Source organism: Canis lupus, chromosome 27 (genome assembly GCF_011100685.1).
Source record: "Canis lupus familiaris isolate Mischka breed German Shepherd chromosome 27, alternate assembly UU_Cfam_GSD_1.0, whole genome shotgun sequence".
Taxonomy (NCBI): domain Eukaryota; kingdom Metazoa; phylum Chordata; class Mammalia; order Carnivora; family Canidae; genus Canis; species Canis lupus.
This window is the reverse complement of record NC_049248.1, coordinates 30981710-31008253: the sequence shown is the minus strand read 5'-3', so window position 1 is coordinate 31008253 and position 26544 is coordinate 30981710. Positions and strand designations below refer to the sequence as shown.

Genomic DNA, 26544 nt, shown 5'->3' with positions numbered 1-26544 from the left:
TGGTTCCAGTTTCTCCACATTCTTGCCATTTGTTTTTCATTTTTTAAAGTTATAGCCATCTTAGTAGGTGTGAAGCAGTATTTCATTTTGGCTCTAATTTGGATTTTCCTAATAATGCTGAGGATCTTTTTTGTTTGTTGGCCATTATATATATGTCTGCTCTGGAGAAATGTCTATTCAAGTCCTTTTCTTATTTTAAGTTAGGTTGTATGCTATTTTGTTGAGTTGGAAGAATTCTTTATATATTCTGGATAACAGACTTTTATCAAATATATGATTCTTTTTGTTTTGTTTTTTTTTAATATATGATTTACAAATAGTTTCTCCCATTGTTGAGGTGGTCTTCTTACTTGCTTTATAATATCCTTTGGTGCACAAAAGTTTTATGTAGTCCAAAATATCTACTTTTCTTGTGTTGCTTGTGCTTCCATGTTATATTAAAGAATACATTGCCAAATCCAACATCATGAAGATTTAATACTATGTTTTTTTTTAAGATTTTATATATTTATTCGTGAGAGACACAGAGAGACACAGGGAGGGAGAAGCAGGCTCTCTGTGGGAGCCTGATGCAGGACTCAATCCCAGGACCCCGAGGTCAGGACCTGAGCCGAAGGCAGATACTCAACCACTGACCCACATAGGTGCCCCTCTCCCTGTTTTTCTTGTAAAATTTTTATAGCTTTAGCCCTTATATTTACACAACTGATCCAGTTAATAGTTTTGAGTTAACTTTTTTGCACCACGTGAAGAATTAACTTCATTCTTTTGCATGTGGATATCCAGTTGTGCCATCACCATTTGTTGAAAAACTACTATTTCCTCATTGAATGGACTTGTCATGTCACTCCTATCAAAAATCAATTGTACACAGGGGTGCCTGACTTGTTCTGTCCTTAGAGCTTGCAACACTTGATCTCAGAGTCATGAGTTCAAACCCCACATTGGCATAGAAGTTTACTTTGAAAAAGCCATTGCAAGTGTATGGGTTTAATTCAGGACTTTCAATTGTATTTCTTTTTTTTTTTTTTTTTTTTGTCTATTCTTATACTAGTACCACGGTGTTTTGATTAAGTGTAGCTTTTTTAAAAGATGTTTTTTATTTATTCATTCATTCATGAGAGACACAGAGAGAGAGAGAAAGGCAGAGACACAGGCAGAGGAAGAAGTAGGCTCCATACTGGGAGCCCAAGACAGGACTCATTCCCGGGACTCCAGGATCATGTCCTGGGCCGAAGGCAGGTACTAAACCGCTGAGCCACCTAGGGATCCCAAGTACAGCTTTTATATCATGTATCTTGGACAATGTTCTATGTGTACTTAGAAAAAATGTGTATTCTCATGTGTTGGATACAATGTTCTATATGTGCCTGTTATGTCCAGTTGTTCTATAGTGCTGTTCAAGTCTACTTCCTTATTCTTCCATCTATATATTCTAAAAAGTGAGGTACTGAAATCTCCAACAATTATTATACAACTGTCTATTTCTCCTTTTAATTCTTGTCAGTGTTTGCTTCATATATTTTAAGGCTCTGTTGTTTGGTATATGTTTATAATTTTTATATCTTCTTTATTAATTTTAACTTAAACCCTCCTTTTCTCGTATTACAATAGCTACCTCAGCTCTCTTGTTCCTATTTACATCTTTTTTTTTTTTTTTCCATCCCTTCACTTTAAACTTATTTGTTTCTCTGGATCTAAAGTGGGTCATGTTTTGGGTCTTTAAATCTATTCTGCCAATCTCTGTCTTGAATTGATGAGTTTAATCCATTTACATTTAGGGTGATTAGTGATAATCAAGGACTGCTCTATTTTGAAATTTGTTTTCTGTGTCTTAATTCTTATTGTTCTTTGATTTCTCTAATACTGCTTTATTTTCTGTTTATTTCCAGTGTATCATTTTGACTTCCTCTTCATTTTTTTACTGTACACTTTCAGTAATTTTCTTAGTAATTTCCTTGGATATTACAATTAACAACATAAATTTAGGAGAGTCTACTCTGACCTGATACTAACTTAGCTTCAATAGCATTCACAAACTGTTTCTATATAGTTCCATGCCCCCTTTATGTGATTATTGACAAAAATTACATCTTTGTACATTATGTGTCTTCACTAAAGATTTATGATTGTTTTATGCATTTATCCTTCAAATCAAAAAGAAAGGAAAGAGGTGTTACATATGGGATATAGCTTTAAGAAAGCCATGTTACTGCACAAGTGGGTTAGAAGAGCATAGGGTAGAATGCTGCCTCTAAGATGGAAAGCCACCTCCACGGCAAAAAGTGCCCAAGCTTAATAAGGATCATAATAGCCTCTAAGATGGAAAGCCACCCCCAGCGCAAAAGCACCCAAGTTTAGTAAGGAATACAACAAAAACATTACAACCTAATTTTTAACTAGAATGCATGCTTTTCTAGCTCTGATGTCACAGACTGTCAGTTGCCTATTGTTGACTGAAACATGACATGTGTTAATGATTACCTTGTGATCATTGCCTCAAGCACATAGCTATAATGGCTGTCACAAAACCTGAGTGAATAAAAGTAATGGCATAGCCCTGCTTGGGGCTCTTGTCTATCCCTAACATTAGCCTCTCTCATCATTTCTGTGTTGGCCCCCTTGCAGGACAAAGGAGAACATTTCAGGTTTGAATAGCGTGCAATAGTTATAAATCAAGAATATAATACCTGTTTTATATTTACCTATGTAGTTACCTTTACTAGAGTACTTTATTTCTGCGTATGCCGTTGAGTTAGTTTTTACTATCTTTTCATTTCACCATAAAGGGCTCCCTTTAACATTTCTTTAAAAAAAAAAAAAAAAGATTTTATTCATGAGAGACAGAGAGTGAGAAAGAGAGAGAGAGGCAGAAGCAGAGGTAGAGGGAGAAGCAGGCTCCCCACAGCACGCTCCCCACAGCAAGGAGCTCAATGGGGGGCTCAATCCCAGGACCTCAGAATTATAACTTGAGGTGAAAGCAGACACAACCACTGAGCCACCAGGTGCTCCTTTAACATTTTTTATAGACAAGTCTACAGCTTTTGTTTCTCTATTAATATCTTAATTTCTTTTTCAGTTTCTAAAGATAGTTGGCCCAGATATAAACTTCTTCATTGACAGTTTTTTTTTTTTTTTTTTTTTCTTCCTAGCAACTTAAATGTCATCCACTGTCTGCTGGCCTGTATGATGGTAATTCAGTTTTAATCTTACTCAGGATCACCTGCAAGTGATGAGTCATTTCTCTCTTGCTCCTTTCAAGATTCCTTGTCTTTGTTTTTGTTTGTTTATCTTTGGTTTCTGACAGTTTTATTTGTCTCAGTGTTAATCTCTGAGTTCAGGCTACTGGAAGTTTGATGAACTGCTTGGATTTGTATATTCACTTGTTTTATCAAATTTGTGAGTTAGTTTTTTTTTTAACCATTATTTCTTCATATATTCTTTTTCTCATTAACTCTCTCTTCTTCTGGGGCTCCCATAATGCTATGCTAGTACACTTGACAGTGCCCAAAAGATTTCTCTTGTATTTTTTTTTTTTTTCACAGAAAAAGTGATTGATTTTCTGGAATCTACAGAAGGGTAAGGGGAGAAGTAACATGAGATGTACCAAAAACAGAAGGACTCCAATGGTCCAAGAAGTCAGCACCAGGGTGATGCAGACTCTCCAGCTCATGATCACAGAATAGCGGAGGGGGTGGCAGATGGCCACATACCGGTCATAGGACATCACCACCAGGAGAAGACATTCTGTGACAGCAAAGGTCAGAAAGAGAAAGGTCTGTGTCAGACAGCCAGCAAAGGAGATGGGCTTGTCTGGCCTCAGGAGGTTCACCAGCATCTGGGGCACCGTGTTGCAGGCATAGGCTATATCGACGATGGCCAGGTGGGAGAGGAAGAAGTACATGGGGGTGTGCAGTCTGGGGTCCAGTGAGATGAGCCCCAGGATGAGCCCATTCCCCAGCAGGGTGAAGGTGTAGAACAGGGTGAAGAGCCCAAAGAGAACCATCTGAATCCTTGGGCCAAGAGGAAATCCCAGTAGGGTGAACTCTGTGATAGATGTCATATTGTCTTCCATATTCCAAAGTTCCTTGATCTGTGATGGCGGCTCCTTTTCTCAAGAGCTTCCCCACTCCCCAGTCTTGTCTTTTCCTCTGCACTCAGCATCCTCAAGCAGCTTCCCTGCTCCCAAACCAACCCTGGGGTAGGCATTTCCTACCTGTTCATTTTACTTCATTTGTTTCCTTTTCCATTCCTCAGAATGGATAATTTCAATGGCCTTATTTTTGAGTTTATTGATTCTTTCTTCGCTGTAGTACATCTTTTATTTCAGATATTGTATTTTTTTCAGCTCTAAAATTTTTGATTTGTTTTTTATAATTTGCATGTCCTTACTGATATTCTCTATTTCATGAGACATCAGACTTCTGGTTTCATTCAATTCTTTCAATGGCTTCTTTTAGCTCTTTGAGAAAATTAAGACAGTTGGTTTAAAGTATTGTCGATTAAATTCAATGTCTTGGCTTTTTCAGTTATGGTCTTTGTCCATTTTTTCTTTTAGGAATGGGCCATACTTTCTGTTTCTTTGTATGCTTTGTGTTTTTTATTGCTAAAAAGTGGATGTTTTGCATATTACAATGTGTGAACTCCAGAAATCAGATTCTTTTCCCCCTCTCCCTCCTCAAGTTTTGCTGTTGTTGCTTGTTGAGGGCTGTACTTATCCATTCATTTAATGACTTCTCCAAGCCATTTTAGCAAAAATTGTTTTCCTTTTTGTATGTAGTCACTCATTCTTTGTTCCACTGTCTCAAGATTTAGCCAGTGACTGACAGACATTTCTTTAAATGCTGAAACTTAGCAGGCTTTTCCTTCATTAAGTACATCCCTGGTTGCTATAAATTTTCATAAAACTCTGGAGTTCTAAAAAATTAATTGTTTTTGCCAGCTTAATGATAGTTTCAGTGGAGTGAGCCTCCTACTCTAGTTTCCATATCATAACTCTTAAGGTGTATTTTTTAAATGGTTTATACCATAAAATGACAAATTATTGACAGAATTTGTGAATTGCAAAAGGAAAGAACTATCTTATTTAATACATAACTTACTTATGAACATATTCTCTATAAGACCTAGATGATTGACAAACTCTGCTAAATCTTTGAATCCTATAAATCAAGTTATTTCTCCATGCTTACCCTATTAACAATTATGTTACCCCATATGTCTTCTGAAGATCTTTTCAGTAGAATTTAAAAGTAGTAAAATTTCCTAAGCAAGTGTCTTTTAAAGGGATCTTATTCCATGTATTTTAGTACATTTTATCAAAATTTAACTGTTAAATAACATTTACAAAAACTGTAATTAGATAAAATAGCAAGACCATTTTAAAGGCATTTACCATTTTCTATTCTTTTAATATAATGATGACCATAAACTTTTACCAGACATGAACAAGACCAAATATCTTAAAATTGGGCTCTATGATTGTAAACATCTAAAGTCTCTCCTAAAAAATCATGCTACACACACAGATAAGAAACCCACCTACAGAATAATGATGTCACATTGTAAAAACTAACATACCAGATAATTTTTCCCTCTACACATTCCATTTCTATTCAAATGAGAAATAAGCTCAGGCCCCTCAGTCACCACCGCTGGCCTGCCTCACGCCTGCACGCTCTGCAGTCTCCCACAGAAATGTTTCAAATACCCACAGTCCTCTGCCAGATCAGGCCAGTGTCCAGAGCCCTGGCTCCTCATGTCACTCGGGGCTATGCCAAGGATGTAAAATTTGGTGCCAATGCCCGAGCCTTAATGCTTCAAGGTATAGATCTCCTAGCCGATGCCATAGCCGTTACTATGGGGCCAAAGGCAAGAACAGTGATTATTGAACAGAGTTGGGGAAGTCCCAAAGTAACAAAGGATGGTGTGACTGTAGCAAAGTCAATTGACTTAAGAGACAAATATAAAAATATAGGCGCTAAACTTGTTCAAGATGTTGCCAATAACACAAACGAAGAGGCTGGGGATGGCACCACTACTGCTACTGTCTTGGAACACTCTATTGCCAAGGAAGGCTTTGAGAAGATTAGCAAAGGTGCTAATCCTGTGGAAATCAGGAGAGGTGTGATGTTAGCTGTTGATGCTGTAATCGCTGAACTTAAGAAGCAGTCTAAACCCATGACAACCCCTGAAGAAATTGCTCAGGTTGCTACAATTTCTGCAAATGGAGACAAAGAAATTGACATCATTTCTGATGCAATGAAAAAGGTTGGAAGAAAGGGTGTCATCACAGTAAAGGATGGAAAAACACTGAATGATGAACTAGAAATTATTGAAGGCATGAAGTTTGATTGAGGTTATATTTCTCCATACTTTATTAATACATCAAAAAGTCAGAAATGTGAATTCCAAGATCCTATGTTCTATTGAGTGAAAAGAAGATTTCTAGCATCCAGTCCATTGTATCTGCTCTTGAAATTGCCAATGCTCACCGTAAGTCCTTGGTTATAATTGCTGAAGATGTTGATGGCGAAGCTCTGAGTACACTTGTTTTAAATAGGCTAAATGTCAGTCTTCAGGTTGTGGCAGTCAAAGCTCCAGGTTTTGGTGACAATAGAAAGAACCAGCTTAAAGATATGGCTATTGCTACTGGTGGTGCAGTGTTTGGGGAAGAAAGATTGACTCTAAATCTTGAAGATGGTCAGCCTCATGACTTAGGAAAAGTTGGAGAGGTCATTGTGACCAAAGATGATGCCATGCTTTTAAAAGGAAAAGGTGACAAGGCTCAAATTGAAAAACGTTTTCAAGAAATCATTGAGCAGTTAGATATCACAACTAGTGAATATGAAAAGGAAAAGCTGAATGAGCATCTGGCAAAACTCTCAGTTGGAGTAGCTGTGTTGAAGGTTGGTGGGACAAGCGATGTTGAAGTGAATGAAAAGAAAGAGTTACAGATGCCCTCAATGCCACAAGAGATGCTGTTGAAGAAGGCATTGTTCTGGGAGGGGGTTGTGCCCTGCTTTGGTTCATTCCAGCCTTGGATTCAATAACTCCAGCTAGTGAAGATCAAAGAATTGGTATCAAAATTATTAAGAGAACACTCAAAATTCCTGCAATGACCATTGCTAAGAAGGCAGGTGTTGAAGGATCATTGATAGTTGAGAAAATTATGCGGAGTTCCTCAGAAGTTGGTTATGACACTATGCTTGGAGATTTTGTGAATATGGTGGAAAAAGGAATCATTGATCCAACTAAGGTGGAAGAACTGCTTTATTGGATGCTGCTGGAGTGGCCTGTTAACTACGGCAGAAGTTGTAGTCACCAATATTCCTAAAGAAGAGAAGGACCCAGGAGTGGGTGGAACGGATGGAATGGGAGGTGGTATGGGAAGTGGCATGTTCTGATTCCTAGAATAGTGCTTTACCATTCTTAATGAACTGTGAGAGGAAGCTCAAGGCTCTGTTCCTCAACCATAACTTCAGAGAAGTTAGTTGAAGGAAATGACCGAAGAAAAGGCTGGCTGATGTTTAAGAAAATCGCTATAACCATCAGTTACTGGTTTCAGTTGACAACATATAATGGTTTACTGCTGTCATTGTCCATGCCTACAGATAATTTATTTTGTATTTTTGAATAAAAAGACATTTGTACATTCCTGATAACTGAGTGCAAGAGCCGTGTACCAATGTACTGCTTTCAACTTAAATCACTGAGGCATTTTTACTACTATTCTGTTAAAATCAGGATTTTAGTGTTTGCCATCACCAGATGAAAAGTTAAGCAGCCTTTCTGGGGAGAGTAAGAATAATTGTGTACAAAGTAGAAAAATATCCAATTATGTGACAAACTTTGTGTAATAAAAATTTGTTTAAAGTTAAAAAAAAAAAGAAAGAAGCTCAGGAAGAGAACTTATTTTATAATAAAATATAATGTTGGGGATCCCTGGGTGGCACAGCGGTTTAGCGCCTGCCTTTGGCTCAGGGCGCGATCCTGGAGACCCGGGATCGAGTCCCACGTTGGGCTCCTGGTGCATGGAGCCTGCTTCTCCCTCTGCCTGTGTCTCTGCCTCTCTCTCTCTCTCTCTCTCTGTGACTATCATAAATAAATAAAAATTTAAAAATAAATTAAAAAATAAAATATGTTACATATAATTAATTTATAATATGTTTAATTATATGCAATAAATTATAACATGTGTATATAATAAATTATATTAATTTATAATATAAAAACTTATTTTATAAGAATGTATTTTATACTTTTAAGATTTTTAAAATATTAATTCCATTTTTGTTTATACTGCTAGTTAAATATTAATCAGAAAATTGCACATATATAGCAAACAAAATTTTATCCATCTGCTAACATTCATATTACAAAAAAAGAGAGAGAAATGTTACTCATTTGAATTTTATTATACACAACAAAATAAAAAGACAATGCAAAAATAATTATATCCATGTTTAAAATGATAACATTCAGAAAGGTGTGCTTCTTTAATCTGGTGGCCCTGTACAGCTCTCTCAATACTCTTCCAGAATTCAGCTAATGGAAAATAAGGCATTTGTATTTGTTCTCAAAATGCTGTTTGTTTCTTTCCTCAAAAGAAACAAAGAAATTAACTCAAGGAAACAATTTAGATACTAACACATTTGTTGCACACACACACACACACACACATATATATGGCAAAATATATATATATTTTTTTCAAATAGAAAATAATTTATTTTAACTTCATCTTACTTAATGTTTGTTAACTAATCATCATTTCATGAGCTTGCTTGTAAAACTCTGTCCCTTCAAATCTACAAAGCAAAGGTTTACTACAATGAGCACTTAAAATTCCACAAACCACTTCCATCCACAACTTCCCTGTACATGCAAATTCTTCCATCAGGCTGCAATATTTGCAAACATGCTTTAAACTTCCATAAAGCTGCATGGTCTTTTGCTTTCTGGTAAAACCTTTACACTCTCTTGGGAACTTTAACCAGAAAAAAAAAAAAAATTTAAATGTGTATCCCAATTCTGAAACACTGCTGGTTTGGTTATGTGTCATGAACCACAGTTTGGGAGTTTCGAGTTGAAACCTCGACCTTAATTATGTATTAATGATCACTCATATGAAACACATTGAACAAAGTAATGTAAAATAGGGTTCCATTAAAAATACACACTGGCAGTTGTATTCGTGTTTTCGGCATATAAATATATATATATATATATAAATTTATATATATTTTTTGGAATATATATATTTATATTATATATTTATATATATAATATAAATATGTGTGAAAATTCAATTAAAATAATATTTTAATTTCATTCATATATATTTATATACATATATATGAATTAAAATTCAATTAAAATAATTTTTTAAGAAATATATTCACCAAACCCAAACTGATATATGCCAGGGCTTTAGTCCTTAAACAAAATAAGAAGCCAGAATTAAAGAAAATATTCTTGTCAGCCCAGGAGGGTAGTTAAATAGAAAGTCCAAAATTGAAGTAGTGGCAAAGTGAATCTAATAAAAATGAACCGGAATGTGTGTGTAGAATGGGAAATTGGGCTCATAAAAAGGGAGCAGGGTAGAAAACCAATGGATTCAATTAACTGTTGCAAATTGTAAAGTTTCTTTTCTGATCTCTGTATTTATCAATACTGGCCATGAATCAAAACTACCTGTAGTACTTTGTAAAAATGTAGGTTTCTGGAATTTTCCCTCCTAGGAATTTTATTCATGAGTCTGTGGTATGATCCAGGCACAAGTGTTTCAGGAAGCCCTGCAGGCAACCCTTATGAATATCCAGAGGTGAAAATCGGCAATTCATTTGTATAGATGTTTAATGAATACATACATTTAATATCTTTACTTTTATATATCTTTGCCCATTTTATTAGGCAAATCTAATCTCTACTCTTTTTATTTAAATATTTATTTAGAGAGAGAGAGAAAGAGAGCACGCACACACCTGCACATGCACACAAGCAGGGGGAGGGGCAGAGGGAAGTAGACTGCAATGAATATGGAGACCACTGAGCATGGAGACTGAGCCTGAGCCCAATTTGGGGCTCAGTCTCCCCACTTGGAGATCATGACTGGAGCAGAAACCAAGAGGCAAATAGATGCTCAACTGACTGAGCCACCCACATGCCCCCTAATCTTTACTCTTTGAGACTACTCTCTGAGACTCCATGATGTAAATAGATGTATGAATTTAAATAAATGTATTTTGTGGGCTAAATTGTATTAAATGATCAAATAAAAAGTAGAAACTGGGGGATATTTTATAGTCCTACAGAAATGTAAAGGCCCTAAAATTCAGTAACTGCTCAATATAAACTACCAAGTTTTCCTTAACCTTAGTCTTTGCCAAAAAGTCAAATAAAACTTGAAGTGTATTTAATTCATTTCCTATTATGTCTGACATGGAAGTAAAAATGTCTTCTATGTCCTTTTTCATGACCTGCTATGGCCCCTTGGTACAATGTTATTATAAGCACCAGGATTTTTGTTTATTCTGATAACAAGATTATAAATGTGACAGAAAAAGTTTTGACTCTGTTAACAACTTGAGTGTAGCTGCTCTGGTTATAAAAGGGCGACCTTAATTCTAGAAAATCTGAAAGGACATTATGGTGATAGTGAAGTAACAACCATTCTTGTTTAGTACATTGTGACTATGAGTCTTAGGCTTTCTCACCCAAAAACAGTTTTCTGAGGAAAGGCTACAAGTGTCTATTGCTCTTAGAAAACTGAACTATTAAATAAAATAAAAAAAAAATTAACTATTGATCATTCAGCAGAAACTTCACAGATTTTACAGCCTGAATAAATTACATTTATATTCTAGTTCCAGTATGTCCTAACTGGGTATGTATTTGGAGTATCCAATGGCAATATTTTGCATATCTCTATAGCTACATCATGCCATGGATTAGCAGTGTTCTCTTTACCACTCAAGGTAGAGTCACTGATGCCTTTAAATCTAATGCGATTAGAGAATCCATTCCAGAACACCCAGAACCAATTTTAAGAATTCATCCTAAAATTCTCTTTTTCTAGAAGCACCCTTGGTACCAAATAGTATTAGTCAGGGTTCTAACAGAGAAATAGTACTAGCAAGATAGATAGATAGATAGATAGATATATAGAAATCTTTTTTAAGAAAAAGGTTTGTTTCAAAGAATTAGCTTACACAGTTGTGAGGTTTAGCAAGTCTAAATTTAATTAATTAAATTAAAAACTAACTAAATAATTTAAAAACTGGGTACTAGCCTAGTCATGTTGACATGTAAAACAGACCCCTCTGCTTGGAAATGACAATAGCAACTTCTAGGTAAATGGTTAATCAACTTGGATGTCTTCATAAGATCCATGTCTTCCTTATAATAATGTAATTTGTTGCATATAATTATCATTGTTGAAATCATCTTTTTTAAAGATTATTTATTTGTTTGTTTGTTTATTTATTCATGAGAGACACACAGAGAGAGAGGTATAGATACAGGCAGAGGGAGAAGCAGGCTCCATGCAGGGAACCCCACGTGGAACTCAATCCCGGATCTCCAGGACCATGTCCTGGACTGAAGGCGGCGCTAAATCACTGAGCCACCGGGTCTGCCCTGAAATCATCTTTTATGTTATATCTAATATATAGTTCACATGTACATCTTTGTTTCTGCAGTTACACTTTATAAAAATCACTATTATTTGTTCATTTTATTCCAAACTACAAACATTGGGACAATATCATTGGCAGGCACATTGATATTTCATTATGAGGGTAGGCACAGAGTGATATTAATTTCTGGCAGTTCTTAAAATTTTCTGTAGGTCATGGCTATCTTCCATGAAATTCTAATATAAAATTATAGGAAAATATGCTTCTACAAGCTCCTAAGTTGTGTTAAGATTCATCCTAAATGTAAGAGGTATGTTCCATCTCTTTAGTGACACGTTCAGGCTACAATTTCTTACATAATATTGTAGGAAGAAGAATCCTAACCCTTCTATATAATAGCATTCCAACTATAATATCCAGTAATAATTCATTTAGTTCCTTCTTTGCTCAAACATAGAGCATGATCTTTCCATTTCAACACCATATATTAAAAAATAGTTAACTCTGAATGCAGACTTATACTTTTTGACATCTGCAGTATCCCCAGATCCTGAGATAATACCTGATGGAAAAGAGGATTCAATTAATTTAAAATTTTTTTTAATATAACAGATATAATTCACACACCATAATATTAACTCTTTTAAAGGTATATAATTCAGGGTTTTTTAGTATAATCACATAGATGTAAAAATATTACCACTAGTATAATTTTAGAATATTTTTATCACCCCACCCCAAAAAAACCCATATCCATTTGAAATCATTTCCCATTCCTTCATTTTTGTCTCTTACAAAACTCTGAGAGCCAGTAATCTACTTTCTATCTCTATGGATTTGTGTACTCTGAACATTTCCTATAAATAGAATCCTATAATATATGGTTTTTGTGATTGGCTTTTTTCACTTAGCACAATATTACAGGTTCATCCATGTTGTGTTACATCAATACTTCATTTTTTTAAGGATTTTATTTATTTATTCATGAGAGACACAGAAAGAGAGGGAGAGAGAGAGAGAGAGAGAGGCAGAGACACAGGCAGAAGGAGAAGCAGGCTCCATGCAGGGAGCCTGATGTGGGACTCAATCCCAGGACTCCAGGATCACACCCTAAGCCCAAGGCAGACACTAAACTGTTGAGCCACCCAGGGATCCCCACTTCATACATTTTTATTACCAGGTATATGCCAGTATAAAGCTGTATCATATTTTGTTTATGCATTCAGAGTTGATGGATATTACCACTTTTTGGCTATTAGGAATAATGATGCCATGAATATTAACATACAATTTCCATGAATATTAACGTACAATATTTTGTGTATGAACATGCTTTCAGTTCTTTTGGGTAGATTCCTAGGAGTGGAATTCCCAGTCATAATGGTAACCCTAAGTTAAACATTTTGAGGAACTTCCAAACTGTTTTCCAAAATGGTTGCACCATTTACATGCCTTACTTATTTTGTTCACTGCTGTATCTCCAGGACTTAGAAGACTACCTGGTAGGTCTCATTCATATTGAATGAATGAGCAGAGTTTTCCTACTTATTAGCAAGTTCTCACTGTAACAAATTAGTGCCAAGCACTTATTTAAAAGAAGAAGCTGTAAGAAGGCATTCCTAATCTCGTTGTCAAATGACAATCTCATAGTTAATCTCATAGTTAAAGCAGAAAGGAAACTCAAATAGTTTCTAACAATTCAGGAGCACATTGTCTCAAGGAATAATCTAACATCATTTATTGTCAAGAATATAGTAATTACACATTCAAAGTAACTGACAGATATACATTCATGATTTATTCATAATTAAAACAACTGATAAGTTCAGTTGGTTAGTGTATATGACAATAAAACCAAGATGATAAATTTGAAACCCATAAAAGGAGGTTTTCTATTTGTTTATGCACTAGCTACATATTATATTCTTTTCCCTTGGTGACTTAACAGTGCCAAAGAGTAAGTTGAATGTAATTACATCAGCAGAAACCATTAGCTTTACTAGACAAGGTGCTTTGAGTTTGTTGACCATTTCAAGAGATCCATCTGCAATCATACAATATTCAGGTGTAAATATTCAATATTCAAGGGTAATATTTACCCTGTGTACTCTGGATACTTGAGTTAAAAAACAAATCAGAAGCATGTTCCTATTTTAAATTCCTAGCAAATTCATTGTGTGCCCTCATTTACTATGAACTCTCCTAAGAGCTATGCATGTGGATCCACAACATAGAGACTCCTTAATTATTAGACATTGATGCGTTGCTGTAGTTTGAACACCAGGCTGGCACTTATTTCATTTGAAACAATCACTGTGCTGAAAGAACACTAAAATCACTTAAATATAAGTACAATTTGTTTTCTTAAGTAATGTCAAGTGTAAAATACAAGCTCACATGGAGAAATAATTTTAATTTCATATTGAGATTAAGATATTATTTAAATTTATTTTGAGATAGTGTAGAATATAATGAAATGCATTTCAAAGCAAAGCATTTAGGAAAGATATGCATGGATGTTCTTATGATCAAGATGAAGAAATGTGAGCTCTAGGAAAGTTTAAAGGAGACTGTAAGACCACCATTTATTGAATTCCTATAAAATATTCAGCACTGGGATCTCAGCTTTACATACATTATCTCACTTAATCTTCACAACATAAATAAAGTGTCCTAATCCTCAATTTATGGAAAACAATTCTGAGGTTTTAGAAGCGTTGTTGCTTAAGAATGCTAAAGGAGTAAGCTGGGATTTAAGCCTACAATGTCTCTAGAGCCCAGCTCTTAACTACCAAACTATAATACTTTCTTCCAAAAACTATAATCTTAAAAGAAGCTCTTTTTTTAAACTTCAGATTTATTCTAAACAATATTATTTTTATTATATAAATTTTTTTTATATTACAACAGTAAAACATAGTAGCTGAAAATGTATATAATATGCATAAACTAGAGAATGAAAATAAAAAGAATCCAATTGTATCCATGTTCAGAGTCCAACTGCAGAGAACCGAATCCTTTCTGCCAGTGTAAATCAAAAGAAATTTTACTATCAAATAACTAACAGAATTATTGCAAAGGTGAAGAAACAAATTCTAGGTTGTGCTTTCAGAAATGAATCCTGCTGCCATACCACAAGTAACTATTGATTCTTCAAGAGATGTTGAATGCCAACCATCACAGTCACCATGCCCAGCATTTGACTTAACCACTGTGAGCATTTTGGTACTTTTTTGTTACTTGTTCTTACTATTTATAAATCAGTAAGTTTGTACCTACTTCTCTATAATCTGATTATTTTTATTGAATAGTTGAATGATTTCAATTTTATGGATATATACAATTGATCTAATAAGTCCCCCATTTACAAATGCAGATTATTATAACAATATAACATGTTTTATTTTTTTAATTTTTTAAATTTTTTATATAACAAGTTTTAACATTATAAATGTTTCAATAAATATTTTTGTGGCTAAATCAATGAACACATTTATGATATCTTCCTTAGGATACACTGTTAGAAGGGAGTTTCTAAGTGAAGTATGCTAAACTGTAAAGCTGTTAAATAATTTAGAGAAAGATGGTATCAATTTATTTTACCAGCAGTGTATACAATTACTCAGTTTTGCCCAAAATCTGGACTACACTGGACTTTATCATTTTTTAAAAGATTGTCATATTGATAAACTTTGTGGTTACTTGACTATTAATAAAGTTATTTTTACATGTTAATTTGTCATGTGTATAGCTTCTTAAATTCATGTTTCCTACTTCATGTTTCCTACTTCATTAAAATTGAGCTTCTGTTTTAATTTATTTGTAAGAGGTGTTTTATTATTAAGATATTATTATTATTATTATTATTAGCCTTTTTTATTGCATATATGCCACACACATTTTTCTCAATTTTTACGATGCTTTTTCAATATATTTTTGTACTAATGTTATGGTCTCAATTTTTATAACTAGAAATTCTCTAAAAGGAATCTTTATTTTATAAATAATTTTAAATATTTAGGTTTCAAAATTAAATAAGCTCCATGATGACAAATCAGCATTTTCATAAAATACAACAGCTTTGGTGAGGTCTAATTCCCATACCAGAATACTCACATTTTAAAGTATATAACTCAGCAGTCTTAGTATATTCATAGAGTTGTGCAAACACTACTACTATATAACTTTGGAACATTTTCAAATGAAAATGGAGAATCCCCATCTCTATTAGGAGCCACTCTGCATTCTCTAGCTCTCTCCACACACAGACCCTAGAAGCCACTAATTTACCTTCTGTCTCTATGTATTCTGTATTCTGGACTTTGATACAAATCACTATCATATAATATGTCCTCTATTGTGACTGGCTTCTTAAAACAATCTTTAGGGTTCATGCATGCTGTAGAATGTATCAATAATGTATTCCTTTTTATTGCCAAATAATATGCCACTGTATAGATATATTATCAATTAACAGACATTACCATTTTTTGGTTACTAGAAATAATGCTGCTTGAACAGCAGTATATGCATTTTTATGTGAACATACATTTCCAATTCTCTTGAGTAGATACTAAGTAGTGAGTTAATAATACCAAATAGAAAGTTCCAAACTGTTTTCCAAAGAGGCTGCACCAATTACATTCCTACCACAAATGTATGAGAGTTCTAATTAGTCCATTTTCTCCAATACATGTTTATCTTTTTAGTTATAATTATCTTACTTTGAAGTGGTATATTATTGTGGTTTTAATATGCATTTCCCTAGTGGCTAATGATGTTGAACATCTTCTCATAAACTTATTAATGATTTTTATTTATTCTCTGGAGGAATATCTATCCAAATCCTTTGCCTATTTTTTAACTGCGTTATCTTTTTTGTTGTTGACTTGTAAGAGTTCTTTATATTTTCTGGATAAAAATCCTTTATTATATATGTTTTGCAATATTTTCTCCAAACACATGCGTTGCTTTTTCACTATCTTAATAATTTTCTTTGAAGCACAAGTTTTAATTTTCATTAAGTTCAATTTAGGTTTTTCTTTTGTGGATTTAGCTTTTGGTGTCCTATTTTAAAAATCGTTATCTAATCTAAGGTCACAAATATATACTCCTACATTTTCTTCTAAAAGGCTTATAATGTTAGCTCCTACATTTAGGCCTATGATCCACTATGAATTAATTATTGCGTATGATGTGTAAAAAAGGTCCAACTTCATCCTTTCACATATGGATACCAGTGTCCCAGCCCATTTGTTGAAAAGATTATTCTTTTCCCATTGGGGTTCTCAGTTCTAGTCCATTGATCTATACAAGTACCTCGCTGTCTGAATTACACAGAGCTTTTAGTTTGAAAATGGGAGGTGTGAATCTCCCAACTTTCTTCTTTTTCAAGATTATTTTGATAATTCTGAGTGTATTACAATGCCATATAAATTTTAAGATCATTCTATCAAATTCTGCAAAAAAGGCAGCTGTGATTTTTATGTGGATGGCATTAAATCTGCAGGTGTGATACCTGGGTAGCTTAAGGGTTGAGTGCCTGCCTTTGGCCCAGGGTGTGATCCTTGAGTCCCAGGATCAAGTCCCACATCGGGCTCCCTGTATGCACCCCGCTTCTCCCTCTGCCTGTGTCTCTGTCTCTGTGTCTCTCATGAATAAATAAAATTCTTTTTAAAAATCTGCAGGTCAATCTTTTGATCCATAAACACAATACTATTCATTTATTAAACTCTTCTTCAAATTCTTTCAGCAAAGTTTTGCAGTTTTCAGGGTTCAGGTCTTGTGCTTCTGTTAAATTCATTCTTAAATATTTTATTCTTTTGATGTTATTACAAATGAAACTGCTTACTTAATTTCATTTGGAATATTCATTGCTAGTGTATAGCAACGCAGTCTTTTAAAGCATTGGTCTTGTATCCTGCAATCTTGCAGAACTCATTTATTAGCTGTGATAGTTTTGATATGGATTCCTTAGGATTTTCTATATAAAAGATCATGTCCTCTGTAAATAGAAATAGTTTTATTTCCCCTTTTCAATCTGGGTGCTTTTTATTTCATTTTCTTGCCTGATTTCTCTAGCTAGAACCTCCAGCACAATGTTGAATAGATATGGCAAGAGTGGACATCCTTATGGTTTCCTGATCTTAGGAGGAAAGCTTGCTTTCAGTCTTTCACTGTTATATGGTGTTAGCTGGCGTTTTTCATGGGTTTGTTATCAGCTTGAGCAAATCCTCTTTTATTCCTAGTTTGTTGAATGTTTTTATTATGGAAGAATCTTGGATCTATCTTTTTGAAGTCTATATTAAGCAGCCAGTATTCAACACTGATAAATAAAACATGTAACCAAATTACATTACTACAATTTAGGTTTTAAAAAATGGTGTTATCCTGAAGTTCTCTGCTTTTTGCAGTAGCATATGAATTGATTTTGAAGTCAGTCCAAAAAGAAGCAATCCCAAAATATTCTGAGTAAATATAACATTCTGAAAATTAGTGATAATCCTATAAAAACAACTACTCAAAAAACAGTATACTCCTTATTTTATAGGCACATTCTATGTTCTAGCACTAACTGTTTAATGTTTGGAGCCAAGAATGCTACAAATGCTTCTGCAGAAAATGTATTCAACAAATTAAAACTGAACTTTTATAAGAATGATAAAAATCATCAGAAATTTATTTCTATTCTATTTTTTTATTAAAAATTTTTTAAAGATTTTATTTATTTGAAAGAGAGACAGAGATAGTGACAGAGATAGCTAGAGAGAGCACAAGTGAGGAGGAGAGGGAGAAGCAGACTTCCCACTGAGCAGGGAGCCCAATACGGGCTCCATCCCAGGACCCTTAGAGCATGACCAGAGCCGAAGGCAGATGCTTAGCCGATTGAGCCACCCAGGCACCCCCAGAAAGTTATTTCTAATATTCAGCCAAAGTTATCTTCCTAGAATTTACACCATTTCAACTAGTGCTACTCCAAAGAGTAAACACAACAACTTAATCATTTCTTCTGCTGGGAAAAGTATACCTAACATTAGGAGAATTGGTTCTAGAGTACCAAATTAGAATTGCTTTTTTTCTAGGCAAGCTTTCTTCTAAGATTATATAGTAGAAAAAAAAGTTGCTAAAAACTTACAAACTGTTCATTTTATCATATACAAATTGCATGAGTATTTGTTCAATTAATGCATAAATTGTAATCATGGTAATTTACAAAACATCTGATCACTATATCCTTCCTTTGGAACTTCCCAAAATAATCAGCGAAGCTTCAACTTTCTGACACTTAAGAATTGGCATAGTGCATTCTCAGTGACTCTTTCAAACTTGTCAGTCCCAGGAAAAGCCTACTTAGAAGCTGTTGTACCGTTTCCTTTAGTCCCTAAAAAGCTACACTGTTTCACTGCTACTCTGCCCATCATAGTTCTCAGTTCTGGAAGGTAGTGGGTAAAAAAAGTTAGAGAGACCTCGCTCTCATGGAGTATGTACTCTAGTACGCGGAAGATGGATTGTGAACACATACACAAGCAAGATAATTTCAAGAGGGGTACTGCTACAGAGATAATAGAATATTCTAATATGATGTGGAACAACTGGAATGTCCTCAATGAGTGGAAAGTGGAGGAGAGCATCTTCTAAAGAGGTATTTTAGGAATGTTAAGGATGTGCTTGTGAAATATATCACTGATCTCTTGAGAAAGATGTATTGTTACTTTTTAAGGCGTTTTTTGGCCTCCATTTGTTTTATGAATGAATGTCAGTTTGAGAAAAGCCTTGATGAGAAGTGATAGATTATAACTTGTTTACATATCAAGGAATCCTAATCCAAAGAATGATGATAACTTGTATTTGTATAGTACGATAGTTTTTATAGCATTTTCACATCTGTTGCGTCTATTGAGCCTCAGGACAATCCTTTGATAGAAAGTAAAACATACTGTTATTCTAAGGTTTAAAAAAGAAAAACTAGGTTCAAAGAGTTTGATTAAGCTATGTATCACACAGTTGGCAAATGATGGAATTTAGGCCAAAACTAAGGTTTTCTACCTAATTTAACTAACACCCTCAAACTTTTGTTATTTTAGATTGGTTATTTGAACTGACCAGGTATGATTATTGGGAAACTCACTTGTGGTATAAATTCTTAGGAATACTTCTTTGATTTTAAAGGGGATCCATAGAACAATGATTCTCAATGTATGGTCCCTAGACAAGCAGCACTGTCACCTGGGAACCTGCAAATGCAAATCCTCAGACCCTCACTTCAGACCTACTGAATCAGAAATTCTGGGAGTAGGGCCCAACAATTTGTGGGCCCTAAATTATGTTCCACACATACTTTAGCAGCCTTCTAGGTGATTTTGATACATGCTATGGTTTGAACTTAACTAATTTAAAAGATAAGTCATGGCTATCTCCATATTCTTGTTTTTTTAATTGAAAATAAATATGTTTCGGATGCCTGGGTGGCTCAGTGGTTGAGCGTCTGCCCTTGGCCCAGGGCATGATCCTGGAGTCCTGGGATCGAGTCCCACATCGGGCTCCCTGCATGGAGCCTGCTTCTCTCTCTCTGCCTATGTTTCTGCCTCTCTCTTGTGTCTCTCATGAATAAATAAATAAAATCTTTAAAACAAATAAATATATTTAACTTTTAATTTGAACTTCATTTATATACACAGATAAAATTATTATATAGATAAAAATTTACAAAAATGTATAAATATGACTATTTAATTCATGTTTATTAGGGAAGTTTGGAAAAAAATCACACAAAATAGTGACAAGAATTTGTAACATCTATTTTTGTAAACAAGAGATAAAAAAATAATAATATTACATATATTCCTGGTAGAAATGTGATTTTTTTAAAAGATTTTTTATTCATTTACTCATGATAGACACAGAGAGAGAGAAAGAGGCAGAGACACAGGCAGAGGGAGAAGCAGGCTCCATGCCGGGAGCCCAATGCGGGAATCGATCCTGGGACTCCAGGATCGCACCCCGGGCCAAAGGCAGGTGCCAAACTGCTGAGCCACCCAGGGATCCCCAGAAATGTGATTTTTAAGGTGATTTCATATATCAGAATTCTCTTCCTTGGGAATCTAGATCAAATAAATACAATTCTTAGTATGTAAGTAAATATTACAAGGTTTACTACAACATGCACTATATATTATACATATACCACGACTCTATGGAGAAATCCACAGTGGTAAATAACTGAAAGTAAAGTAAATTCCTATCCATGGAAAAATAGTTGAATAAATTAGGGTATATCATCACATTGAATAATTTACAGCCATTTAAAATTATTAGTTAAAGCTACCCAAGTGAACTAGAGAGACTGTCATTATACTTGGGAAAAAACTGCACCTTTTTGGAAGGTAAACGATGACAGAACACCTATGTATACAATACACATGTCCACTCGTACACTTACTTAATTATATGAGAGAGGAGAAGAATATGACAAAACACATTCTAAGTTCTTAAATGGCATAACTATTGGGGTAGGGACTGCTTGCTAATATGAAGTAGGTAAAAGTCATGATTTTATCATTATACACTTTTACCAATTACAGCTGTCTGGCTGAATAGCCCTTTAATCTCCTCCTGCCCACCCTATGAGCACGTCATAAGGATAGGTAAGAAGTAGCATACTACAATAGTTAAGAACCTAAATTCTGCAACCTTAATGCCTTAGTCCAAATCCAGACTCTACTAACAATGGCTGGATAGCCTAAGAAAGGCTACTTAACCTCTTGTGGCTCTTTTCATACCTGTAAAATGAGAACATAGCAGTATCTATCTCACAACCTTGCTGTAAGAACTAAGTAAGTTAATATCGGGGCACATGGGTGGCTCAGTCAGTTAAGCGTCTGACTCGATTTTAGCTCAGGTCATGATCTCAGGGTCGTGAGATCAAGTCCCACATCAAGCTCTTCCCTGGGCATGGAGACTGCCTAAGATTCTCTCTCCCTCTCCCTCTACCCCTCTTCTTTCCCTTTTCCCCCACTCTAAAAAAGAGAGAGAGAGAAAAAGGAAGGATTTAAGTAAGTTAATATATGTACAAAGCCTAGTACTATGCCTATCACTGTTCTAAGTGACAATGTGAGTTAGTATAAGTTACTTATATGAGTTAGTATGACTTAATACTGTAACAATTAGCTTACAAAGTATTTAGTATTTAGCTTACACATCAAACAAAAACTATATTATTATTATTATTATTATTATTATTATTATTATTATTATTATTAAACCATGTATAGAATATACATAACCGGCCTAGTACAAAGCAGGTATTCAAAAGTTAGTGTATTTTCCTAAGATACAAAGGACCATCGCCTTCCTTCTCAAAGGATACATTCCACTACTATCACTCACTCTTCCTTCTCATCCCTCTTCTCTCAACTTCCCTGGGAATAGAATAGTTTATTAGTTTCTACTATATCCTATTATTTCTTAAACAAGTAATAAAGGCTTTTATTTCTGATAGTCAAAGGGAAAGAGGGTTAACAAAAGACATACATTAATTTATCAGTAAATATTGAGTGATTTATTATTGCTGGCAGAGTGAAAGCTCATGAAAAGAGCAGTGATGAGAGACAAAAGGTTTTCTACTGACCAGTTTATATCAGATTGATTGTTTAGTGTAAATTATGTTATGTGCTACAAAGGAGAAATGTAGAATGAAGAGAAAGCACAAGTCAAAGAATTCAGAAAAGAATACAGAAAGTAGGCAGAGGTCAGGTCACCGAGGGCTCTGCAGGTCACATCCAAGGTGTTCGATGTTGCTACAGCACAAGAGGAAGGCACTGAAAGTGACATAAATCAGAATTGCCTTTTTAAACAGTTAGACATGATGGATTGAAAACGTACGTGTGTTCCTGTCTGTCCTAGAAAGACACTAAGATGACAATAGAGCAATAAAAAGCTATAAACTCAAAAGGACAGAAAGAATAGGGAAGGACACAGGAGATGACACAAGGACAGAAGCTGTCAAATGGTTTACAAGATGGAAGCAGTGAAGGAGTAGTGACTTCTTGCTGAGCAAAGGCAACTGAAACCTCCAGAGGCAGAAGGTACGAGAGACCAGTGCTTCACTTGACAGAATCTCAGGACAACTCAGAAATGGAAGTAGCTCTTACTGACTCTGCAGAGGATGGCAGTAGAGGGAAAGGCTAAAAATGCAGGGAGTGTCATTCTGAAGGTGTCTAGAGTTTTAAGCCTTCATCTGCACAACCCCTGTGGTCAGGTGATTACCCTTCCCCAAGTTTCCAAGTAAAATAGTTCTTCCCTGGAGATACCAAACCTAAGACCAAAACTAGAAGAGGTCAGAACCATAAGAGGCCCAACTGGAAAATAAAAGCAGGTAGACTTTAATTATTGCCCCATAACCCTAATAAAAGATTAGATAGTCCCTCTCTGATATTTGGGGATGCTCCAATTCAAAACACCCTGACTCACCCTGCAGTGAAGAACCTGGTTTATTATTTTTTTTAAGATTTATTTATTTATTCATTCATGAGAGACACAGAGAGAAACAGAGAGGCAGAGGGAGAAGCAGGCTCCACACAGGGAGCCTGATGTGGGACTTGATTCTGGGTCTCCAGGATCACACCCTGGGCTGAAGGCAGACCTAAACCGCTGAGCCACCCAGGGATCCCAAGCCCCTGGTTTAAAGCCTAATACACTTGGGGCTTCAACTCCTTATCTTTGTGGTATTTATATTTCATTATTTAGGTGAGCAAACAGCTGAGAAAATCTTACAACATGAAAATGAATAATGACAAAACAAAACAAAGTTATTCAGAGAAAAAAGACACAAGACAGAAGCAGGGGAGGGGAGTTAAAAATATATAATTAATATGATCAAATCAATAAGCACAGACTATATATCCAAGAAATAAGAAAAAACAGTAAGTAAATACAAAAGTATGTATATCTTAAAACTATAATAGCTGAAATTCTAATGATTAGATAGAAGGCTCAGAAAAGAAAGCTAAGGAAATCTTCCAAAACTTAGAGCACAAGGAGTAGGGGTGATAGAGATGGAAAATAGTAGAGAAACAAAAATTAGAGATTCCAGTCTGGCATTCAAAAATTCAACATAAATGAGTTCCAGAAAAGAACTACACAGACACAGAGAAGGCAGAGGATTACTGAAGGAATAAGTCAATAGAATTTCTCAAAATCAAAGGATTCAAAACTGAGTCTGTATAAAGCATTCACTGAGTATCCATCGGGATGAATGAACAAAGTGAGCACAATGGAAAGAGAAAAGACAACAAACCTTCCAGAACAATGAATCAGGCTGATCAAAGGGTCTGGAGTCAGAATAGAAATGGACTTCTCAATAGCAATACCCATCCATGCAAAGCAGAAGTCGGGTCATTTTACCAGGTGGGAGTGAGTGGTGATGCCACTCTCCAAATTTAGGAATACAGAAGCAGGCCCAATATACAGGCAATTAGAACTAGGTTCACATGAATCTGAACTGTAGAACACAGAAAAGTAAGGTAGGAAAGCTTTAAGTAAGTTAAAATTTAATACTTGTCTCTCATATTCATCCAGACTGAGCTCAGCTATTCTATTTCCTCATTTACCTCCCTTCTTTGTGTGCCTGTCATGGGGATCGAGTCTCATTTGAAATTATAGACTCAGGAATGATTTCCAAATTCCCCTTACCTTAGGGAGATCTCTACCCAAGAAGATAACTCCCTCCAGATTTTGAAAGAGCCATGGAAAGGGGAAAAAGACTTGAGAGAGGACTGAACAAGCAGGGAAATCCTAGTGTTCACCCTTTAGAATGACTTCTCCAGAGTCTGGCTTAGCTTACTTAGATCGGAGTGCTTATGGGCTCTTCATACTAATTCCTCCTCTACTTAATGCAGAGATCATTCAGAAGGAAGCTAGCTATGTCAGAGACCTACCTGACTATCGATGTCTCATATATCACTTAGTGTAGCATCTGGTGCTTAGTAAAAGCAGTCTAACCTGCTTTCCCCTTCTTTACTGTTTCAGCAACTCCTTCAGAGTGTGTGTGGGGAAGTAAGTGCAAATCTGTATTGCTTGGTTTACTTGATGGGCAGGCTCTTAGTTGAAATAGTTCACAAAAACATTTCACAGATTGTGAATTGCAATTCCTGTCATCTTCTCTTTTAGCATTGAAATAGTGACCCACCTTGAATGCAGTTTCTACACTTCCCATACCTCTTACGGGAGCTGTTAATAAGTGACAAGAAAAACTGGTTTGATTCACCTGCTAATGAGCTGTATGAGATGATCTAAAGAACAAAGGGAAAAAAAAAATCAAAACCTTAGGGTATTAATTTTAGGTGAAAGCAAAACTATTTCAGACAAATAAATTCAGGAAAATAAATATACAAGTGAAATGAGCTCTGCTTGTTGTGGAAACACAGGTAAGGGTAGCAACAGGCCAGGAACAGCATAAACAAATATGAAGAGAGTTATTTTCAAAATTTGTTTACCTAATAACATTTAACACCAAAATCAAACATAAAAGGGTCATGAGAAAGACCTGCATTACTCCACTTAAGCAATTAGAGTCTGCAAGTAGTATAGAGATAAATTACTCATTTGGACTCCCACATAATCGTTTGCTCATACAGTAAATAGGAAAGAACAACATCGCATTTCAGGTTTCTTATATGAATCTGTCTAAACTGTGGAAGACTGGAAGGCAAGGACAACTGGAAAGGGTCTTATTAAAGTGTGTTATTCTGTTTCAAAGACACAGTCGATATTTAATATTTTTTGACAGTGAAATTATTTCAAAAGAGTCAATCTTATCTAAAAACCATCCAAATGAATGTGCATAAAAACAAACAAACAAAAAACAAATGAAGACTGCAGATTTTAGTTTGTCTTGATTCATGATAAAAATAGTCCTAGTTATACCAAGTGTCCTATGAATCAGGTCAAAATGATTCAACTAATGAATGCTTATCTACTGGGATGCTATGCCTAGCATTTATAGTAAATTTACCATAGTGTCCTTACACAGGAAATAATTTATCATAAACTGCCTAGCAGTTTAAAATAAGATTACGTACTCTACTAGTACAAATATGTTAACGAGGTCAGGATATTCCACTTCAGAAACAAAGATCCCCACCTAATAAAGGCTAAATCAATCTTCACGTTATAAGTGGGTACCAAACTCTGTCTCAAAACAATTTAAAAACAATGTAAATCCTGGGATCCCTGGGTGGTGCAGCAGTTTGGCGTCTGCCTTTTTGGCCCAGGGCGCCATCCTGGAGACCTGGGATCGAATCCCACATCAGGCTCCCGGTGCATGGAGCCTGCTTCTCCTTCTGCCTATGTCTCTGCCTCTCTCTCTCTCTCTCTCTGTGACTATCATAAATAAATAAAAATTAAAAAAAATAAATAAAAACAATGTAAACCCATTTACTGTGACCTTGCGGTACACACTTATTAACATTATTTTATAGTTGTAGCTCCAGGAGTGATTTTCACCCATTTTCATTAGAGAATTAGGACAGGTGAGTCCCAGTCCTTCATTTTACAGATTGAAAGAAGGACCTGAAGGCAGTTTCTTCAAGGCTAAGTGCAGGTGTATGTGATAGATTTGAACTTCAGAGCCCTCCCTTTTAACACCCACGCCTTGTTTTCAGGATTTCTATGCAAGAATGAGGGGCAGTCCGGGCGGCCTTTAGCTCAGGACCTGATCCAGGTGATCCAGTCTCACATGCTCTCTGCATGGAGCCTGCTTCTCCCTCTGCCTGTGTGTCTGCTTCTCTCAGGAATAAATAAATAAATAAATCTTAAAAAAAAAAAAAAAAAAGAATGACAAAGAAGATAAGTTGGGCATTTTGGTTTTAAGATTTTATTTATGCATTCGTGAGAGACACAGGGAGGC

At 35.2% G+C, this 26544-nt stretch overlaps 2 pseudogenes; one reads left to right on the top strand and one right to left on the bottom strand.

The window, feature by feature from the left end:
* Positions 3467-4075, bottom strand: OR2A7CP (olfactory receptor family 2 subfamily A member 7C, pseudogene; annotated as a pseudogene).
* Positions 5698-7406, top strand: LOC100684198 (annotated as a pseudogene).
* The last annotated feature ends 19138 nt before the right edge of the window (positions 7407-26544 follow it).